The sequence below is a fragment of the Mauremys mutica genome, chromosome 4 (genome assembly GCF_020497125.1).
Source record: "Mauremys mutica isolate MM-2020 ecotype Southern chromosome 4, ASM2049712v1, whole genome shotgun sequence".
NCBI classification, from domain to species: Eukaryota; Metazoa; Chordata; order Testudines; family Geoemydidae; genus Mauremys; species Mauremys mutica.
Window position 1 is genome coordinate 131,376,394 of NC_059075.1, and position 21,455 is coordinate 131,397,848.

At 47.8% G+C, this 21,455-nt stretch overlaps 1 protein-coding gene across 7 annotated transcripts in view; it reads right to left on the reverse strand.

The window, feature by feature from the left end:
• The window catches only part of KCNA10 (potassium voltage-gated channel subfamily A member 10), a 49,810-nt gene extending 29,533 nt beyond the window's left edge, over positions 1 to 20,277 (reverse strand). For 3 of the 7 annotated variants that reach the window (XM_045014925.1, XM_045014927.1, XM_045014934.1), the window contains exons 1-3: positions 20,160 to 20,277; positions 19,428 to 19,555; positions 18,946 to 19,088 (exon numbers count right to left, since the gene is read on the reverse strand). The gene's annotated coding sequence lies outside the window, so the exon portion shown is untranslated. Of the gene's footprint in view, positions 1 to 16,403; positions 16,557 to 18,945; positions 19,089 to 19,427; positions 19,556 to 19,594; positions 19,797 to 20,159 lie in introns of those variants that run through there. The other 4 variants (XM_045014928.1, XM_045014926.1, XM_045014930.1 and 1 more) reach the window with 4 other exon arrangements.
• Positions 20,278 to 21,455: the final 1,178 nt, after the last annotated feature.

Consider the following 21,455-nt stretch of genomic DNA (forward strand, 5'->3'; position numbering starts at 1 on the left):
TAGGATGGTACAAAGTGGTTATAACTAGGAGATTAGGAAACCGGAGGTGCAAACTGAATAGCAGTGAAAGCACAAAGGGTAAGAAGTATTAGACTATAGAAGACTGTCCCCAAGGGAAGGGATGGAAACCTCATTCTCCAAGTCATTTAGAACTGGACTGGACAACGTGCTGGTGGGAAAACAAACATACAGGGACTGATCCATCTCCTTTTAAAGTCAATGGGAGTCTTTGCATTGGTTTCAACCCTGCACTGGCTGAAGTGGATGGACTAGGACCACAATCCTGTGATGATCTCTGCATGGAGGTTCCAGGATCTGTCATGGACCCATAGACTTCAAAGCGGCTCTTTGTAGAGCAAGAGGTCTGTCCACGCACAGCTCACCACTGCAGGATCAGGGCCTAGGAAATGTAGGGTGATATCCTGTCTCCACTGAAGTCAATGGCACAACTCCCATGGAGTTCAATAGAGCCAAGATTAGTGGGTCTTTTCCATCTCCAGCTTCTAGGATCAATGGCTTTCACAGTTATGCCCCTCACCAAGTCTCAGCCCTGGTCTGCACTACAAAGTTAGGTCAACATAAGTTGCCTTGCATCAACTTATTTAGGCATATGTCTATGCAGATTTGCCTCGGGCTGATGTAATTGTCCCATTATGGCAACATAGTGAAACTACCCCCTCGAACAGTGCAGAGCCACGTCTACCTACTTCGGTCAACACAGTGCAAGTGTAGACACTGCATGATCTGTGTTTGACTCTAACAATCCTCCAGAAGCTGTCCCACAATGCCTCATTTACTGCAACACTGATAGTTTGCTCACAATTTTAAATTCCACTGCCCAGGGGTCACAGAATCCAGAAGCTCCTCCCACCCCCAACCCCCACCACCATCTTTAAAAACCACACCGGTTTTGGAAATACCCTTTCCTGGTTGCCTACCTTTGCACACACACCTAGCAGCTCACCTTTCTTTGCATTCAACTAGCCATGGCTGCATGCACAAACAGAGAACTAGATGCACTCCTGCCTGGAGCAGGCAAGATATATTAGATCTCCTAGGCCCGTGGGACAAGCACAGCTATGCACCAACCAAAGAAACATGGACATCTGTGAGCGTAGAGAATTCAGGCAAATAGGGAGCAGTAGCAGCAGTGCTGCATGGAAGTGAAGGGATACCACAAGGTGTGGGGTGAGCGCAACAAGAAACCTGCTACTTTTACAAGAAACTGCATGTCACACGTGGAGGTGACCCCAACAGCACCTCTCAGACCACTGTGGACACCTTGGAGGAGCCCAGGACGGAAATCCCTACTATGAACAGTGCAGAGGAGGAAGAGGGGCAATGTGGTGGAACACTCCAACCAGGCCATGGGCCAGGACCCATTGAAACTCCACAGGAGTCTTGGAAGTCCCGCCAGACAAGTGCAGATGACTCTTCCTCTCTCTCGACCCCCTGTCATTTAAAGATGGCGCCCATCCACAAGGGTACAAGACAAGGGTATTGACTTTTCACTGCTTTGTTGATATACTGTGTGAAAATAAAGTAAGGAAGTAAATTCAGACCAAATTCTTGAACAGTACTCTGGCAGTCTGATTACGCAGTGCACAGCGATTTGGTGTTCTGTGCTCAGGTAGAGGCAGAACAAACAGAGGTAGAGTCAGCCCCTGGTTTTCATTCCATTGTTGGGCTAGGCAGGGGGCAGGTGTGTGCAGCACCTTGTTTATGCAGAGGGAAGCCCCTATTATCGTCCTGAGAGATCTTCGATGAAACTTTCATGGAGATACTCCACAATCCTTTCCTGAAGATTTCTAGAGATGGGAGCCTTATTTCTTCCTTCATGCTAGGATACTTTCCCATGCTACTCTGCTGCGATGGTGCCAGCCGACCTCATCACAAACAGGCTAGAGACATAACGGGCCCTGTGACTTTGAGACACCATGAGCAGCTGGGGGCTCTGTGCCTTTGTGACCCTCAGGAGTGAGAGATCCGCCAAAAGTCACTACTGCCTGTGAAAAATACGGCCAATATATGGCAATATGCCATTGCTCTATACTCATATCCAGGGCAAAGAGGCTGAAATTTTATAGCTTCATGCAACTGAAAATCCACCCCCCACTTCTCCCTGCCAGGCTGTACTCACCAGCTGGAGAGCAGTGCTGTATCGAATCATTCCAACGCTAAATTGTCAATAAACATCTTATTTTATTAAAAGTATTTATGGGAATAAGAGAAGGGAGTTTGAAAACTTCTTTCCCACTCCACTGCGATTGTAAATCTAATAGTGGATGTGTCTTGAGCATTCCCCCAATCTCCCTAAAGCACATTCCACAATCATTCTGCACCAATGGAGCTGGTAGTCAAATCTTTCCTTGGCACCGTCCAGATGGCCAGCGTCTGGCTTCAAGAGTTAGGGGAACAAGGGGCAGACTGGGTTCCCCAGAATAACTATTGGCATTTCCACATCACCAGGGGGAAAGAATGTCCCTGCACACAGTTTTCTGAAGAGTCCTGTGTTCTTAAAAAACAAGCATCATGCACCTTCCCTGACCACCCCACATTGACATCAGCGAAGCATCCCTGTTGATCCAATGGTGCTGCACAACCATGGAAAAGGATCCCTGTCTGTTGACTTACTCAGTAGCAAGGTGGAATGGTGCCAAAATATTCCACCTATGGGCCCACTGCAGTGCAGGAACCCTACTGCTGCAAATCCAGCCACAATTTCTTACACATGGCTGAGAATCACAGTCCTACCTAGCATGAGAGATTAATGGCCCTACACACTTGCATGACAAGAGGCCCCCACTATGGATTTTCCAACTCCAAAATGATTTCCGACTGACCTGTAGCAATGCAGCGTTGCAAGCTTCCAGACTGCAACCTCCATTCACTACTTCAGAATGACAGCTGCAATAACAGTGGTGTCATCAGGCCTGAGAGCGGAGCAAGCTTGGCACACAGATCCAAAAGATCCTTTTGCATCCAAAAGATCTGCATCCACTGCTTGTCATTCCAAACTTGCATTATGATGCAATCCCACCAGTCAGTGTTTCTTCTTGGGCCCAGAATCAGCGCTCCACCGTCTTCAGCTGCTCCATAGACACCACCAGCAACCTGGAATTCTTTTTCACCATGTCCCTCAACAAACTCGCCTTGAAGACACTGACATCCTCATTTTGACCCCAGTTGTCGCAGTACTTCCTGAAAGTCTGCAAATACAGGAGAGCCATGCATCTTGTATTTGCAAAATTCATGAGAGTAGTGCTGAGCACAGGCACTGACTTTCCAAAGTGCCGGGGGCTGCTCGACCCCTGGCTCTGCCCCAGGCCCTGCCCCCACTCCACCCCTTCCCCCCAAGGCCCCACTCCACCTCTTCCCTCCCCTGCTCCACCCCAGCCCCATCTCTTCCCGCCCCATTCTGCCCCCTCCACCGAGCACAATGCATCCTCGCTCCTCTCCCCTGCCCGCCAGAGCCTCCTGCATGCTGCGAAACAGCTGATTGTGGTGGGTGGCAGGGGGAGGTGCTGATCGGCCGGGCCCGCTGGCGGAACTTGACCTCTAACTCTCAGAAATCCCTGGACGAATTGTTACTATCCCACAAAACACTGCCAAAGGGTTCCAAAGGGCATTGCACTGAATGGTAGCACTTGGCACTTTGTGGGGCACCACTTTAGACTGATGCAAGCACTTCCGGAGAGTACGCATGCACACGAGCAATATATAAGCTTCAGCGGCTGTACAACATAACTTGCATCGACTAAAATTTGTTGTACAGACAAGGTCCCGGTGCTTTGAAATAAGCTGTTCTCCAGTAGCCTGGACACTTCTCTCTAACCCAAGTGGTAACAGCAGTAGCAATGGATGGTAGACTCTCTTTCAATGGTGCTGGTCCCAGCCATCTGCCCTTCCTGCTTTGCCTCAGGGCTTCCTGCCTTAGTCTGACTCACTAGCCAGTTTCAAGAGGCCTGTAAGGACCACTGTGAATAACAAATGAATGGCAAGCATCATTAGTAGCAGTTGCCATCACCTAGGTATAAAGAGATTTCCAGCAGATGCCATTACAGAATGGTGGTGTGAATCCAATTTATTACCCATGCAACCTAGTGGCAATAACAGGAACTCATACAATGATACAAGCGACATCTCAAGAATCATGGAACTAAATCAATCTTAGCAGCAGTGCTAGAAAGAGTGCGGCTTTCCAGAAAGGGTGTGAAGTCGTTGCAGTGATATCAGGAGATGTGGCACAAAAGGCCTGTTCATTAATAGCTAATGGGCAAATAAATAAAAGATAGCAACACTCTGGGAATCACAGCTCTCCCTCTCTTCATTTCTCTTTCCCACTCACCTCCTCTATGCTGCTTTCTCTCTCTTCCCCCCCTCCCCTGCCTCTGTCACTATCTCATACACACGTCTTCTCAGCTAGAATTGGAAAGTTTAAGGCTCTGTGCATAGTGGAAGGAGATCTCTTTGAAATGGGACTAGATCAAAGCGCATTAACTAACTGTTAATGTGCCCTAGCAGAGTCCACATGGACAGTCTGAGGCAAGCTACTGCAGGGTAGATTCACACCCCAGCTTGCTGGGAACTAACTGTTTGTGTGGGCAAGCCCTAAGAAATTGTCTACATGGGGGCATCCAGGAAAATTAATCTGAATTAATTAAAGGGGTAAATTTGAAGCAGATTAGTTAAACCGCATTAAATCCCTGTGTGACTGCCCTCCTTCAGAATTAAAGCGGCCTTAATTCAGTTTAGCTTAATTCATTTTAGAAATGAATTAAACTAAACTGAATTAAGGCCGCTTTAATTCTGAAGAAGGGCATTCACACAGAGGTTTAATGCGGTTTAACTTCAAGTTCCCCATCTGTCCAAGGGGGATAATAGCATTGCCCTCTCTCACAGTGGTGTGAGGATAAATATATTAAGGACTGTGAGGTACTAAGATACTACAGTAATGGAGGCCAAATAAATCCAGTCTAACTAAAGTCTTTGGGCTTAATAGAGGAGTATCTGGGTGATAGGTCGGACTGGATAATCTAATGGTTCTTTCCCACCTTAAATTCTATGAAGCCGAGAAGCAGAGAGATAGAAGGCTCCAAATGTTCTTCCCTCAAGGAGAAGTGCGAGCCTTTGTATTACTGAGACACAACCTCCGACAATCAAAGGGCAGGAAGGGGGGATGCTGAAAAGAGACGTCTCTCTCGAGAGCCAGTCAGAAGGGCAGAGGATGCAGTTACAGTGGGAGATGCTAGAGAGTTTGATCGGGTGGAATGACGACGAGAAGGATGGAAATTAACAGATCAGGTGCGCTGTTGAGCATTGCTGAAACTAACCAGGTAACCCAACCCACCTGGCATGCTTCAAAAGGGCAGCTCGTGTCTGGCCATTTACTGGACTCCCAGCCTGACCCAAGCCTGCCTACTTGGGCTGCCTCCAAACATCCCCAATCAGCACCAGGAGGAGGGAGATGGGCACGGAAACCTGAAGACCGAAGACAAAGAGGAGCCCCGGGTGGGAAACAAAGGTAAATGTTCTCCCTCCGCTTCACTGGAGGGGACCCTGTCCTGCCTGCCATCTGGCACGCACCTGGCACCTGCTGCTGCAAGGGCTGAGTCAGTGGGGGCAGCAGGCAGCCTAGCACCAGTGCGCTTATTGGCCAAACAGGTGGTGAACCTTGTATTGCCTAGTCAGTGCCAAGTGTGGAGGGGGGAGGGGGAGGTTATGTCATACTGGGGGGGGTGGAGGGGGAACAGCAGATGGTCTGTGGTGGGTTTTTGGAGAGTGTGTTCTTTGCTTCTCCTGACACCAATTCCACTGTTAACCCTGTGCAGTGCTGCCAGACTCAGATGCCTGATCTCATTCACACTGTGGGCTGTGGACTTATTCTGGGCTGCTACAGAGGCTCCAGAGGGAATGGTAGCAGCAAAGTGTAAATTAGAGCACCCCTAGGGCTGCTCTAATTTATGCAAGGGATCACTCTGGTCCCCAGCTGCCTGCTTCAGAATCTGAGAGGCCCAATAACCTTTTTCCCTTTGCCAATTTTAATGATGCTCTGAAGGTGTCACGTTAACAGCCCTAGAAACTGAAATCTGCTAGTGACCTCACAGACTGAGGACAGCCAATGCAAGTTGATCCCAGGGCAGGAAAGGACAGTGTGGGTCACCCAGCTCACCCCTCAAGTTGCTGTAGGGGTAGATTTCCAGAGTTCGTTTAGTTAATTGCTTCACTTTTCCTACCATATCTGCTGAGCCGCTGACCCCCCAGCCTTCCTTGATGACTTGTTCCATTGTGTAATTGTTCTTGGGTCATTTTTTCCTGCTGTTCAGCCTAGTTCTTTCCCCATTTCAGCTTCAGAACATTCTTTCTTGCATTGTTCCATCTCTCTTCTCCTCATTACATCCGGCAGCACCCATCATACACAGTTGCCATGACTCCCCTCAGCCATCTTTGCACAAGGCTGAACATGTGCACGTCCTAGCCGGTTTTCAAAAGTCTCCCAGATAATCTTAATTGCCAGGTCCTGGTGGGTGACTTTTATGACCCCCGTGAAGGACTTGTTCATGCTCCCCTTGCAATCAGTGTGAGTTTGGCCATTGACTTCATCAGCAAAAGAGATCATTTTAATTAGCAGCCCTGCAGTCTGGGGAGTTGCAGAGTCCATCATGCTACTGGCCAGATCCACAGTCTTCGAAGGAGACACTAAGGGTATATTCTGGAACACTCACTCGCATTGACTTCGAGTTTTGGCTCAAGACCTGTTTGCACTGGGAGGGGAACTAGGCCAGTGGGAGGGACAGTTGTAAGATCTCCAGAATCCAGCCCAGTGTGTATTTGGCATGGAAGGAGTAAATTAGCAACCTGGAGCAGGCAGCGGGGAAGAAAAATCTGATATCGTCTGTCTGCATCACAGCCAAAATGACCTATCAACAAAGCACTTGTGTTTTAGTGGCAGCTTCACGTTGCAGACACTGGGCCAGATTCTCGGCTTGGGTAACCTGGTGCAGCTCCACTTTAACCAGACTACACGGATGTAAATCTGCTGAGAATTGGCCTGCAGTTCACACTTGGCTCTCTTTCCTTTTGGGTCTATGAGCAATGCTCCATTTGATATCAGCTGGAGCTCTGCAGCTTAAGGAGATGATACACCCTTTTACTGTCAGCTGATGTGCCCAGCTCCCTCTCTGTAGTGCTACTTGCTGATTATAAATGTAGAGACGGGTGGGAAATGTTTTTGCTATCCTGACTTATATTGGGTTTTGTGGGGGGGTTTTGGTTGAGATTTTGAAAAAAAAAATTCATCCTAAATCGGAGCAAAAACCACGATGTCTCAAAGTTTTGCGAACCAATAAACTTGGTTCAGGTCAAGATAAATGTTTCATTTCGATTTTGACCTTCATAATGTTTTTAAACGATAATTTGCTTAAATAAAGAAAATTCATTGCAAATAAAAAACCCAGAAGTTTTTGTTTAGAAAATGTTGAAAGGAGACATTGACCGCTTCAAAACATCTTCCCACCCTCCACCTCCAATTTTTTTCAAATCAGAAAATTTGCCAAAACCAACCCTTCCCCATGAGCAATTCTGGTTTTGAGGAATAGTTATTTAATGCCAAAATGTTGTGTTGAAAAATTCCCAGCCAGCTCTACTTAAATGTTGTTGTCTTTTAACAAGACTGAACCCTGCGTTTCTGGAGTACCTTCCACCTGAGGCTTGCAAGCAGCTTTACAAACTCTACCAAATGAAGCGTCTGTAGGGGCAGTGAACTAGAGGTGCTGAGGGTGTGACAGCATATTCCCAACTGAAGTAATAATAGCAGCTAAATGCACGGTTTCCACCAGATCCAGCGTTTGCAGTTCTGTCCCATGGCTTTCTGCTGAGCATCGCAGCCACCCTGCGAGATAAATATCACCCCTTTACATGGGGGTGAACAAGTCTGTCAGATTCAGACTTCCTGATTCTTAGGACCTGAACCCCACAACAATTCTTCCACCCTGCCTTTGTCCTCAGTGTACCTCATTTCATTAATGTCCACCTATTGCTAGTGTTTCAAGATCCATTTCTATCTTTGCTCTGATTTCCCTAGCATTTGCTATGTTATCCCTCCCGGCTTGGTGTCACCAGGGAATCTGATCACTGTCCCCTCCCCTCCATCCTCAGGGTCATGTAATAATATATTTAATAACAGGGCCGGGCCCTTTACTGACCCTGTAGGGACTCTGTTCCACACCTCTTCTCTTCCCAACTTGACACCGTACCATTAATAATTACTCTGCAGAGACACCTTTTAGGGTTCTCATGATCTGAACCACGTCACTTCAGTTCCTGCACAAGACTATCATGTGGAGCTGCCTAGCTGAAATCAAGCTATACTATATCAGTAATAGGAAACTCTCCTGTCCTACCACCTCCAGCCACCTCAACATACACCTTTTCCTCACAGCTACATCTTCCCTAGGAAGAATTTCCCAGGAAGAAATAGCCCAGTCTCCAATTCTAATAACCATAAAGTAGGACACTGCAACTTCCATCCAGAGATCCTCAGACCTTAATTAACCCATACAACACCCTCCACTGTGACAGAGACATCGTTGACGTCATTTGACAGATGGGGAAACTGAGGCCAAGAGATTGGGTGATTTGCTCAAGGTTACTCAGGCAGTCGCTGGCAGAACTGGGAATAAACCCAAGGTCCCAGTCCCACATACTAATAGAATCTAGACATCCTGAGTGAGTCTCCACCCCCCTGTATTAATAGAACCCAATGTCCTGAGCCCCAAAGCCCTGAAGTCATAGTTCGCAGGCATCCTGAGCCTCCTGTATCAATAGAGGAAGAGAGGAATTATTTAAGCTCAGGACCAATGTGGACACAAGAACAAATGGATATAAACTGGCCATCAGGAAGTTCAGACTTGAAATTAGACAAAGGTTTCTAACCATCAGAGGAGTGAAGTTCTGGAACAACCTTCCAAGGGGAGCAGTGGAGGCAACAAACATATCTGGCTTCAAGACTAAGCTTGACAAGTTTATGGAGGGGATGGTATGATGGGATAGCCTCATTTTGGCAATTAATTGATCTTTGACTATTAGCTGTAAATATGCCCAATGGCCTGTGATGGGATGTTAGATGGGGTGGGATCTGAGTTACTACAGAAAATTCTTTCCTGGGTGTCTGGCTGAGTCTTGCTCACATGCTCCAGGTTTAGCTGATCACCATATCTGGAGTCGGGAAGGAATTTTCCTCCAGGGCAGATTGGCAGAGGCTCTGGGGGGGGTTCGCCTTTCTCTGCAGCATGGGGCACAGGTCACTTGCGGGAGGATTCTCTGCACCTTGAAGTCTTTAAACCACAAGTTGAGGACTTCAATAACTCAGACATAGGTCAGAGGTTTGTTACAGGAGTGGGCGGGTGAGATTCTGTGGCCTGCATTGTGCAGGAGGTCAGACTAGAAGATCATAATGGTCCCTTCTGACCTATGAGTCTATAATAGAATCAAGATGTCCTAAGCCCCAGCCCCCTGTACCAATAGAACCCAGGTGTCCTGAGTCCCAGGAAGCTGCACTAGCTACGCAGACATTGCTTGTGTAGTTCTGATGCGGGATAGCAGTCCAATCCAGCTGACAGGTTGTTTGACTACCTCTCAGACGAAGCTTTGGAACCACCACCATCTCTGTCAATGCAGATGAGTCACAAAGAATTCCCGTGGGACCTTGTTAAAGCATAGACGTTAGTCCTTGCCTGCGGGGAGGAGGGAAAGGGGCAGCAATGGAGACACGGAAGAGAGAAGGAAAAGGAAAGATAGAAATGGAGGGAGACGGTAAGGCAGCCATGGAGAAAGGAAGAAAGGGATTGGTAGTGGAGGGATACAGTGGAGCAGCGCTCTTCTTTTGGGGTGCTCATGAGAACCAAACCTCCAAACTTACTGAGACTGTGTGTCCCCTACGAGTAAACAAGACACGAAAATCAGAATTGCCCAACCGAACCAGAACAGACCAGGGGTCCATCTAGCTCCAACAGTGGCCCTTTACAGCAGAAACCTAAGTTCGGCACATGGTCGGTTGAAGTCTGCTCTGTGTAGTTCTCAGCGTTCAGTGTGACATTGATCTGGAGAGGAGAGGGTGGTCGGAAATGGGGGCAGAGAGCTGAGTTCCAGCTCGGCCCTGGACACAGTTTGACCTTGAACAAGTCGCTCAAGGTTACTGTGCTCCTCACATGTCCCGCAGCTGGAAGCCATTCGAGGAGAGGGATGCTAGCTAGGAAGTGGCATACAATCCTTGAACATACATGTTAGTTCTCGGCCACAGCAGTACCAAAAGCCATATCCCCCTAATCAATAATGTAGAGTCCCACACAGCGAGATAACAGCCGGTTCACGAGAGAGGCCATGGCATGCCTCCTACCGAGTGACAGCAGAGAGTTAGGCTTCCCAGATGTCACTGAGAACAGGAATGCATTTGAAATTGACGATAATCGGGATACTGAGTGATGGCTATTGAATAGACAAGGGCCCCATCCTCCCCTTGAAGACAATGACAAAAATCCCCCATTACCTTCAACAGCAACAGGATTGGCCTGATCTACTAGGTGATTTACAGGGAAACAAAGACGTATGCACATACATAAAACACATTGATGAATCAAGGACCTTCGTGTTTTAAAAGTGGCATGTTGGCCATGCAGGGGCCCTTGTTCATTGGTGCATGTGACTGGGGATTACAGTTAAAAGTTACATTTTGTAGAATGAAGAGAAGCTGAAATTTGTACCTGGCTCCAATGATAGCTGCGGTGTTAGGCACTGTTGGAAGTCAGGCACAAGGTTTCTTAAGTCGGTCACTCGAAAACCCAGGCATGCCAGATTAGTGGTGTGAAAAATGGGGCTGTTTAGTGGTTGCATTATGACAGTGCCTTGAGGCAACTGGGATTAGCACTCCGTTGTGCTAAGCACTGTACGAAATTAAAGAGATTCTGTGCCCTGAAGAGTTTACAATCTAAACAGACACGGCAAAGGAAATATATTTGTATTCCCATTTTACAGATAGCACCTAGTGCTTTTCATCAGCGGATCTCAAAGCACTTTACAAAGGAGTACAGCATCCTTACCCCTATTGTATAGATAGGGACACTGCAGCACAGGTGTGACGTGACTTAGCCAAGCTTGTGCAGCAGGCCAACGGCAGAGCCAGGAACAGAACCCACATCTCCTGAGTTCCAGCACAGTGCTCTAAACACTGGGCAACACTGTCTCCCCTCCAATGAAGAGTTGAGGTCCAGAGAAATTGCAGGCTTGATCCAAAGCTCACTGAGGGCAATCACAGCCTTCCCAGTGACTCTAGATCCTATCCTGAGTGACTTGCTTAAGATCATAGAGGATGCATTCGGTAAAGCCAAGACTTAAACCTGCATCTCCTATTAGCCCATAAACTGAGTCAGAAGGCCATTCTCTATCTTTAGCCATCAAACCCATATGGGGGAGGGGGAAGAGAAGAACAGGGTGGAAACAACTTGTGTCTCAGTTCAGTCTTACACAGCTGCCTGCCGATTCAGGGCATTTCCTACCTGCCAATTCATCACAAAGTGGCTTTCTTCCAGCAAGCACCCACAAGCCAAAGTGATAATCACCCTGAAAAATTAACTCCTCCTTGTGACAGCGAAGCCTCCTGTCATTCAGAGGGTTGGATGCGCAATCAAAAGTTTGACAGATCGAGGTCAAAACGTGCAAACTTGGCTTCCTGCGGTTAGGTGACTAAATCCATCTTCATCACTTAAATAAGGGGCCTGCATTTTAGAGGTGCTGAGCCCCTATAGATTTCAGGAGGAGGATGTCAGTGCTCAGCATCTTAGAAAATTAAACCACTTGAATGGATGCCTGAAAACCAGGTGTCTGATTTTAATCATTCAGTTTCACCTTAGATCCTTGTTCCCACATTTATCTTGCCTTATTAAATGAAGGTTCGTTGTGTTTTAAGCTTCCTCTTTGATTGCATGTAGTAAAGTCTCGGTTGTTCAGGCACAGAATCATCTGTGTTAGATTCATTGAGCCTGAGTCTGCTCTCACGGAGATGTAAATCTGGAGTCACTTCATTAAAGTTAATGGTGTAAAATTGGTATGAGATCCAATTCAAGCTCCAACGTGCACTAGAGTTGCAGAAACCACTCATCTGACTATGGTGCTCTGCACATATTCCCACCGCAGCATTATTTCTAGGTTTAAAATCAGCATAGATGCCTGTGTATTTAGGGAGGTGCGTGGGGACCTCTAGTGGTAAATTTCTGGATGGGGAAAAAAAAATCACAGCTGCCAAATTTTTAGCTTAAATATCCTTCCTTCACCTATGTGATGGATCTAGGGGTGCTGAGGGTGCAGCTGCACCCCCTGGCTTGAAGTGGTTTCCATCATATACAGGGTTTACAGTTTTATTCAAGGTTTTCAGCACCCATCACTATAAAAATTCTTCCAGCACCTATGCTCCTTTGGGGGGGGGGGAGGTAAAGGGAAGACACGTTTGTTTTGCAGTAGCACTATGGATCCCAGCAGAAACCAGGGCCCTCATTGTGCTAGGAGCTGTACATAGACAGGGAGACACAGGCCCTTTCCTGAAGGGCTTAAACTTTAACTTGAAAAGACAAACTGGGAGCAAAAGGGAGCGTTCAAACCCAGACACAGAGAGATGATTTATCTTGTACCTTGACACTGATGTGTGAGATATAATTTGACAGACAAGTAAAGCTGCAGGTCTCCAGGCTGCAAAAGTAGGTTAACAAGCTTCTAAGGGACTTCAGATTTTCACTTTTAAATCCGTTGCCCTACACTTAGCAACCCACAGGCTGAATGCACCCCCAAAATATGCCCAATAACTGGTTATGAGTGAGCGACATCCCTGGAACTATTATGGGCAGGGGCTATCAAGGTCAAGATCTGCCTTCAGTGTGGGAACTACTGGTGCTGCTAAAGTGAGAGGTAAACTTCTGAGCAAGGCTGCTGCATTGACATGCCACTTAAACAGGGTGGGGTTTGGGCTTCTCGGTGTCAGCAAGAGCGACTGGGATGGGGGAAGACAAGCGGGACCCTCTAAAAATGGCTGAGAATCAGAGAGGAGGTTGGAATTCAGCCACAAAGCAGCCTTTCTGAAATGACAGGGGGCAGGGTGAGTTCTTAGCTTGTCTAGTTTCAAAAGTCCTCCCGGAGGCTGGGAGCCTGGACTGGGACCGGAGGGCAGAGTGACACCATGAGATGAAGGATTATCTGGTGTCCGCATGCAATCTGTGCCAGCGCCTGTTACTGCTGTTGCACCAAGGAGTCCAAACAAGGTAGAGGCCCCACGGTGTTAGGTGCTGCACACACCTCTAGTGAGCGACAAGCTCTTCAGAGTAGGGGCTAGAGTTGAAATAGACAAGACAGAATTAATAATCCAGTTATGCAGCTAGGGAACTGGAGGCCAGGGTGAGTGAGTGACTTGCCCCAGGTCACACAGGGAATTTGTATCAGAGCTGAGAACTGAAACCCCATCTCCTGCAGTCCAGTCCTGAGCCTTAATCATTAGACCTGCCCTCTGTCTTCTGCTCGTACACGTTAGGCTGAGACACGTTGGTGTCTGCACTTGTCACTTTCACCAAGGTGATTTAGATGCTTGGCTTCCTCTCCTCTCTCTTGCTCTTTGGCAGATCTTCTGCTTTGCCATTGCTCCCCCTGAGCCATACATGCAGAACCAGGTTTCCCAGTCATCCATTCCTCTCCTCTCCTCCTCTCAACTTGGCAGCTGGCTCTGACTCTTGCTTTGCCACTTGTGGCATTTGGAATAATATTAGCAGAGATGGGTCCAAACAGGTCCCGTGGTTCTGAATCCCACGGGGAGTTCCAGGGGATCCAGGGCCAGACTCTGGAACTCGGGTCCATCTGTAACTACTGGGGAGGCAGGTAGTGAATTGGAAGAAGTGCCTCATTCTTCATTACAGGCCCAAATCCTACAGCCCCAGCTCAGACAGAATACTGCTGGGAGCAGCACACACAGAGTTGGGAGAGATGCTCAGGCAGCAGAGGCCTCCGTACTTCTAGGGCACATTTCCCCACCCACAGAACCCAAAGCTTCTTCTCCTTGGTTAATCTTCCCCCTTCTTGCCTCAGGGATGAGAGGCAATGAGAGGTCATTGCTCATCCAGCCTTCCCCTCTGGCAGTGCAACACCACAGTACCGGTTAGTGTGACCTATTCCGCATCAAGCTCCTTTTGTGCCAGTTTCGTTGACAACTCAACTATGTTGATGACCCTCCTCACTCCAACCCCGCCCCCCCGCACGTGACTCAGTTATTGAGATGGGAATGGGATTTATTTTAGTGATTTAAGAAACAGGGTCTTGTGGGAAATGCTGTTGCTATAGTGACCCAGCCCTCCGTCGTAACAGCTGGACATCTCGGGTAATGTGCCCCACGTTGAGCTGTACCCACATTTACAGATAGGGAAGTGAGGCACAGATAACCCACTTAACCTCCAGGCCATCCTTGCTGCGGCTGAAAGCCTTCCCCATTGCTCTCTGATGAGCTTAATTCCATTGGAGCCAATGCCCCCCCCCGCGTTCCAGCTTTCACTGCAGTCCCTTTTTGAGCCCGCAAAGCTAGCCCTGTGGAAGTTCTCCATGCAGCACAGAGCCGGCAGAACACCCCCAATGACACAGCCCTGGCTTTAGAGAGGGGGCTTGGGAAAAAGTGTGGCCACAGGTATTCTGGGCCGCTAGCCTGGACGCATCTGCTGTCCATTACAATAGCCCCTGCATTTGCTCTAGCTTATGTCAGCAATCAGACCCAGACCCCAGAAAGGGCAGAAGTGGCTTGGAGCCAGCCTGGGCCCCCACAACGCAAAGGTCCTTCCTGCTAAGCACTATCTCCTCCACTCTGCCTATCAGAGGAGCAGCTTGGAGTCAGGGCCGCTGTCAAAACAGTATGAGAGCAGAACTAGGCCCAAGGAGAGTTTTCCCTGAGCCTGGGCTGAGGGAAGATCTCAGTGTCCTCCCGACAATGCCAGTACCTGGGGATACAGAAGGGTGGCTGGATCCCATGCCAGAATCTCTCCTGGCATCTGCTCTGGCATGTTGCCCAAGGCAAAGTTCATCCATTTTGTGACCCCAAAACGCCTGAGGTGGAACAAAACGGTGCTTAAAATAAAATCCATTGTACCCATAGAAAGGGCTGCTCCCTGCCCTTACAATCTGTGCGCGCTCTGTGGTCTGGAGGAAGTCCGGGGAGAGGGAGGGAGGAATCCATCCTCTGGGCCACACCCTGAGCAACTGCAAGCTTCCACCTTGGCTGGATGGGAGAGAGTTCTGCACACACCTCCCGCCCAGGTCACAGGTCCTATATTTCCTCAGTCCTGCTCTACACATAACAGTGGCCAGTGGAGCTACATAGCAGCAAATTTGCTGGAAAATGCCCTAACTCCATCCTGCCAGAAGCTTCCCACAGAGCTCCAGCCTGGCGTTTGCAGGGGCTTCCCAAATCCCACCCCTGCCATGCCTGGGTTGGGAAGAACTAACGATCTCTCCCACACGTCCAGAGGAGGTTATCCCCTCTTGGAATACAGTGACCAAAACAGGGGAGTCACATCCAAGGCAAAGCCCCTTTCCTCGGTGCAAAGAGAGTGCGCGCCTCTCTCGGAACAAAACCCAAGGTGTGTACGAATGTAACAGCCTCATTCTTCAACTTCCAGGGGAAGAAAAAGAGCTGTCAATGCTCACAGGAGTGGTGCTAGCCCACTGGGGCCCTACGCAGGAATATTCTTACCTACCTCTCACCCACCCCCTAAAATTACTAATTGTATTATTGCCACAAACCAAACAAACAAGGATATCAACACAACACAAACTAATACACATATGAAAGAGTCCACATTAAACAAGGTGAGCAGTATTTTGGGGGTAATACTAAAGTGGGACCCCTAAGCAATTGCTCAGTCTGCTTATACCTAGTGCCACCACTGAATACTCAGAAGGTTCTCTGGCCAAAGGGGGTTGAATGGCGGGGGGGGGGGGCATCCCAGGGCCTCCATTTGACTCTTCTGGCCTGATTCTTTTACTTACCATTGTGTAAATCAGCAGCATTTGCACTGAAGCCCATGGTGTTACATCAGTGTAAACCCTGGTGCAAGTGAAAGGAGACTCAGCCTCTCAGGGCACAGGTCCCCTAATCATTAGTGGCTGAAAGTTGTTGCCACCTCTGGATGAGCTGTCTTCAGTCAATGTCATCTGCATGCAGTTCTTGACATAGACCCCCTCCCCCGCCCCGTATTCAAGCACTGTCACTCCCTGCCATCCCCAGGAGATGAGGTGTTGGTATTTTTTAAAGTATTCTCTTAAATAGCAGTTTTGTTCCATGCCTCAGCTCTCACAATAAAAACCAGTCTCCCATGAATTCCCCCCACCTGGCAAATCATTGTTATGACCTGTCACCTCCAGATCTGTCAGTCACATCCCGTCCTGTTATATAACACAGCTTGACTGATGGAACCAGACTTGACAGACAGGAACAATAGCATCGCCGCCTGGGAGAATTGCAAAGAGCCACTTCGGATTCATTCATTCGTTTTGTTCCCCTCCTCCCCTCAGCGTGGTTTAAAAAGCCAGGGCCAGATCCGCAGCTGATGGGAATCTGTTGTCACTACAGCTGTACCCATTGAAGACAGAGCCACATCAGCTGAGGAGCCTGGCCCCTGGATATTTCACTGCAAAGATCAATGCTCTTGAATATACCTGCACTAGCACTTTCTAGCAAGAATAACCAAACTCCAAATCATAACAGCTCTGCCAACAAGCTCGGGGTGTTTAAAGCCCAGATGCAACATCTTGCAACATCTCTGCAATGGAAGATCCAGACTTCAAACCGCAAAAAGCTAGCCACATTTTGCAGATAGCACCATGCTAGCAAGCCCGCTGCACAAAATATCCATGTAGAAATTCACCCCTATGCGGAGGGTCAGACTCATGCTGGCTGGCTTCTTTCGTGGGAGTGAATTTCTCCCTTAGGAACTGACATTCTGGTTCAGACTAGTTCTCTTTCTATCCCACTCTCCTGTCTGAGAGGGATTCTTCAGAGAAAGATGCAAAAGACATCACCCCCTCGCTCTCGTTGGTGGAGGATTATGGAGTAGCCGGCCGTAGGGCAAGTTTCTTCCTAACATCTGGAGGTGAGGCCGCATTTACTACTGCTCAGCACTCATAAGTGGGGCGAGATTTTCCAAAGAGCTCAGCTCCACTTAATCACTGAAATAAGAGCCAGATTTTCAGTGCAGATTTTCAAAGAAATCTGGCTGCCAAATTATGAGTGGAGCTGTGGGGGAAAGGTTCAGATTTTAGGAGGTTTTAGACTGGTATGAGACAGGCACACAGGAATACAATCTGGTATACTGACAGCTATGGGACAAACATCAACCTCTCTGCATCTAACACTGACCTCTCTGCATCCTGAGTATAGATCTCTTTCCTACAATTCTGCCTGCTGCATCACTAAAGCAGTGGCCACTAGTGGTTGCCTTATTTAAGACGTGGCTCCAGATAGGCATATGTGGCCAAAAGGTGTACCAGTTAATCAGATAACCATGACACTATTGTCAACTCTCTGCTGGATGTTGTATTGCAGCAAATGGGTGTGCTTCTAGCTGTTTTTCTTTTTGGGGGGTGGGAGTAGAGAGAATAGGTTGTTTTCTTCCCAGTAGAAAATTGGTCAGAGAGAAGAGGGAAAGTATAGTAAGTCCTTCATCTGAGAGCATAAAAGGCAGTGCAAAGTAGAATCAACGCTGGAACCCGGAGCTATTTTTCTTTAACACTAGGGCAGTTTGACTCACAGGTTTTAAACAAGACATTTAAAACCATCCCTGCAGCAAACATTGCCTAGATCCTGATGGCAGGCAGCCACCTTCTTTTAATGCAGCTCATAATGGTACACTAAAGACCCAAGCACATTCACAAATCAAGTTCCCTTAGATGTATATTTCAAATAGCACCTCACACAAGCTGCTCACAGTCTAAGATGGGGGAAATGGTTAACATCCCAAACCATCAGTGCTTAAAACACAACCAAGTAATTGTGAAATTCAGATAGTGAAGCAACACAAGCCACCTGAGGCTGTTTTACAAGGGTTGTTAACTCTGCAGGCTGGGTTAAACAGAGCAGTTGTTATTTGTGGGCTATGGTAGCAAATAAAGGCTTCCAATGAAGGAGGGTGCCCCATTGTGCGAGCTGCTGTAGAGACACGTTGTGAGAGATGGTCTCTGTCCTGGAAAGCTTACAGTCTAGAGAAGAAGGACAAACGTAGTGTTGTTATCCCCCTGTTACAGATGGGAAACTGAAGCACAAAGAGTAAGTGACTTGCCCAAGATCAGCTGATAGAGCCTGGAACTGAAGCCAGATCTTTTGAGTCCCAGCCTTAACCACCAGCCATCCTTCCCTCCCTACACGAAATCTGCTGTAAAACTGCTTGCAGTCTGGGTTAAACAAGCCAGAAACCAGCACAAAGCCCTGATGGCAGGGAGCAGTTGCCTGTAGCACAGATAGCAGCCTGGGGAAATGGAGTGAATGTCATCTAGCGGCTAGAACGCAGGCCTGGGAGTCAGAAGCAGGCATTCCCCTTCCCTATTCTGAAACCAAGATAGCCAGTCACTGAAGTCACCAAACTGCTGTGTGTCTCAGTGTCCCTAGCAATAGGGTTCTGAAGGAAGAGGTAGGGCATGAGGGACTCTGGCTTGTGGCAGAAGGGGTAATGGAGGGCACCCAGCACCCTAGGGCAGAGAAGGAAGTTTCAGGAAAGTCCCTGAAAGAGAGGGGGATGGCACACAGGGAGCTTGTAGGGTGAAATGGAGGAATGCAAGGAGTCCCTGATGTGGGCAACAAGCCGCAGCCTATACAAATTACAAAGTTTGCAACCCTGTAGTTTAATTATTTCAGGCTGTGAAGAGTTGATTACTTACAAGTGGCTCGCCCCCTCCTCGTTGGGTCTTGCATAGCAGCTCCTTCCTCTCTAGCACCCCTGGCTGACCGTCATGCTGTCCTGTGGTGGCCAGTCTCTTCACACAGCTCCGCCCTGCAGACAGGCCACGTTTCAGCTCCACCACTGTTGGGGTAACAAAGCATCTAGTACAACAGAAGTCCAACAAACTTATACCTAGCGGATTTTCAGCCCCCAGTTCTGGGCCCCATGGTTCTTACACCCCCTCCTCCCAGGGCTTTCAAATCACTTCTTCCTCTTGTATCAGGGGGTTTCATACCACCTTCCCCAGTGGCTCACAGGGAGCCCAGGCCCTCCCTCTCCTTTGGGTTCTAGCCCAGGGACCCTGAGCAGGCAAAGACTGTCAAGTCAGAGCTCCCCTCCCCCACTGTCTCCTTGGGGTTCTTTCTATTTCTGCCTGTCAACAGGCTGTTCCCACAGCCCCTTCCTGGGCCCACAGCCTACCTGTACTTCTCCCAGGCTCTCCGACTCCGCTCCTCCTTTCAGGCTAGGTGAATTGAGTGAATTGAGTTCCAAAGCTCCCATTACCCTCTCAGTACCAGTATGGGGCACATGCCCCATCACACAGACACCTGGAAGTGTAAAATCTGATGAAGTGTCTTTGTTCTCACCTGTGGCACCATATGGTAGAAGTGGAGAAGAATAACCTCCTGCTGCAAGTTTTACAAAACCCTTTTGTGCCCAGCCAGTGCCTGGTGGGGGACTGACTTGGTTCTGATCAATGTCTAGAAGGCAGACGTGTTTCTCTTGATCAAGGATGGGAGCCATCTATCCGCCTTCTCAACTCCAACCTCACATCTGACTCCGCTGTCGTCTTGGCTTAATCCATGCCCCTGAACTCGCCTCTGCTTCTCCAATTTTCTATGCCAATAAATACCCCTCCCTCCCCCTCTGTAATGCTGCCCACCACCTCAGCCCCACATTGGCCAATACCCTCACCCCATCCCTTCTCTCCTTCTCCCTTGACTGTGGCACCTCTCCTCTTCACCCTCCCTGTCCTATCTCTGGGCCTTTCACCCTATGCGGAATGCTTCACACGCACAAAGAAACATGGCCACATCTCCCAGGCCTCCGACATCACCCTGGCTCCATTTTCAACTCAGGATCCAATTTAAATTTACCTGCCATGTTTTTAAAACTCTCTTACTCCTTCCAACTTCACAAACTCCATCCTACCTGCCTCCATGACACTCCTGCTCACAGCCATTGGTACAGGAGCTGTCTCCTCTGCAGCTCTTGGTATCTAGACTAATATTCTGATCTCTCTGTGGGGTATTTCTGTGCCTTCCCCTTTACATCTGCCGGCAGCCATTTTGTGCTCTCTCCTGCAGGCTCTTAAACATTGTTGTTCTCTTGATGTAAGATAAAAATCATTTTGGCTGAATGTGTTTGGCTGCTTTTTGTATAAGGGAAAACATAACACTCTCCAATGGAACCGACTAAATTTTTGTTGTTGGAACTTTTTTTTTTAAGGGAAAAATGGCTTTTTGACCAAAATGCTATTTTTTTTAAACAAAATTTTCATTTTGGTTAAAATTTTCCATTTTTTCCACAACAACCATGGAAACCAAACCCCCAGTTCATTTTACTATCTTCAGATTTTGATAAATGTTCCATTTTCAGTGAAAGTGCTTGGGTTTTGGTATAAAAAAATCATTTTAGGGGTTTCAAGACCCCAACATGGAAACCCCAACATTTTTACCAAAAATGTTTTGTTTTGTTTTTTTCAAAAACTGAAATGTTTTCCATTTTTTTGTTGGAAAAAAGCAAAAATGAAGTAAGTTTGAAGGGAAATTAAAAAAAGCCCTAATATTGTTAAAATTTTCTGTGAAAAAATAGTTGCCATTTTTCACCCACCTCACTGGCTCGCAGCCTCTTTTCAGACCTCAGGTAAAATTTTCAAAAGGGCCTAAGTGACTTAGGAACCAAGGGCCAGCTTTTGAAAGGTATTTGGGTGCCTAAAGATGCAGATACCTGGTGCCTAGTAGAATTCACAGAGACACCTAAGTGAGTAAGGTGCATAACTCCCATTGATTTCAATGGGACTTAATCTGCTTTTCAAAACCCCACTAGGCCACTTATCTGTATCTAAATGTGCTGGAAAATCTGACCCTTAGGCTCTATAGGCTCTTAAGTGCCTAAGTCACTTTTGAAAATTTTACCCCTCGTCTTAAAACATCTCTTTTCTCCCTTACCTCTTAATTTCTTTCTCCCTGTGCTATTGTCCTCATGACAAAAAGCTTTAATATATTCACCCTACGTTCATTGACGTTTTCTTGGATGTATGCTGTATGCAGCCCATTGTCTTGCGTTATTTAACTCTGTGTAGCCTTGTTTACAACAGGGACTATACATTAAAGTGCAAAGCCTGCTTCTGGGGTTTTCTCACTGAAAGTGGATGACTCTTGATATGCAAACTATACAGCTACTGATTGTCTAACGTGATAGAAACTTGGAGGGCTAGACGGAGTC